Genomic DNA, 871 nt, shown 5'->3' with positions numbered 1-871 from the left:
ATCTAAATTTAAAAAAAACAAACAAACTAGGTCAACATTTTATGACTTTATATCTGAAATAAGCTCACTTTTTTGTTGTTGTTGTTGAAAAAGACTGTATTTTGTGGTTTTTCATAGTTGAAATCATGAGTCAATTGAAGCTAGACCACTATAGAAAACCTGGAAGCGCTGCACGGTCGTTTCGTCCAATTATGGGACTCCTCAGCAGTACACACCCACGATCCCACCCACAGGATTCGAACCCGTGTGCGAACACCTAACCTCTAGATCACTGAGCTGACCGGCATCCAACGGTGTTAATGTCTAACTTCAACCAATTCACGAAATTGAGCGATACATCCACCATTATCTTCAGTGAGTTAGTATCTCACAACAGACCTGGTTGAACTCCACTGGTCATGACTTCTCACTAGAACTTCAGGAAATACCTCTTGAAGACATTCACCAGTAAGTATATGATTCTTATCAGAATAGGTTTTGCGGATAGTATAATAATTTAACAGTTGAATTCATTAGTCAATTGAAGCTAGACCACCGACGATCAATCATTATCAACAACATTTCTGAATGTGAATAGAATTCTATCAATCAAATTAGAATATTGTCATAAGAGTAAGTGATTGCTGAACACATAGGAGCTTATTCAATAGAATTTAACTTTAAATATGCACCAACATCATTGTTAACTTGTGAAGAGCTTTGGAATCGGTAACTTTATTAAATTTTCTAATTGCATTGGATCAAGAACCTTACTCGTTCTGATGTATATCCTATCAGAAACGACGAAGATCCAATCATGTCTTGTCTTGTTTGATATAGTTATTAATAGGCACTGTATATCTGTTATTTATTATTTATTTATTTGAACACA

This window comes from Schistosoma mansoni (assembly GCF_000237925.1).
Source record: "Schistosoma mansoni, WGS project CABG00000000 data, chromosome 3 unplaced supercontig 0077, strain Puerto Rico, whole genome shotgun sequence".
In the NCBI taxonomy this organism is placed as follows: domain Eukaryota; kingdom Metazoa; phylum Platyhelminthes; class Trematoda; order Strigeidida; family Schistosomatidae; genus Schistosoma; species Schistosoma mansoni.
Note: the sequence above shows the minus strand (reverse complement) of the source record.